General features: G+C 29.6%; 1 protein-coding gene across 1 annotated transcript in view; it reads right to left on the minus strand.

Moving 5' to 3' along the window:
- The window catches only part of LOC119590827 (PAN2-PAN3 deadenylation complex subunit pan3-like), a gene marked incomplete at its 5' end in the record, with an annotated part of 21,148 nt that overhangs the window by 8,996 nt on the left and 11,838 nt on the right, over positions 1-314 (minus strand).

Below are 314 nucleotides of genomic sequence, written 5' to 3' on the forward strand. Positions count from 1 at the left end.
CATTTAGTGCTACTGCCCACTGAAGATTTATCTGACCATATTATAAAGTTTTCCTTCCCATAACTGGGATTTAAAATATTTTTTTTATCCAATTCCTCAAAACACTTAAATCAACATCTACTTTTATTAAACACAAAGAATATTTTTAATTCATTAATATCTACATATCATACATATATACTTAATCACAGTACAATACGGCAGTACACATCCAAACATGCCTAAATGATCTCCAGCTTTTTTTAAGTAGTATTAGAACATTAAAAAAGTAAATAAAATTGCATTTCTTTATGTGAGGGAGGGGTGAGGGAGGG

This window comes from Penaeus monodon, chromosome 27, assembly GCF_015228065.2.
Source record: "Penaeus monodon isolate SGIC_2016 chromosome 27, NSTDA_Pmon_1, whole genome shotgun sequence".
In the NCBI taxonomy this organism is placed as follows: domain Eukaryota; kingdom Metazoa; phylum Arthropoda; class Malacostraca; order Decapoda; family Penaeidae; genus Penaeus; species Penaeus monodon.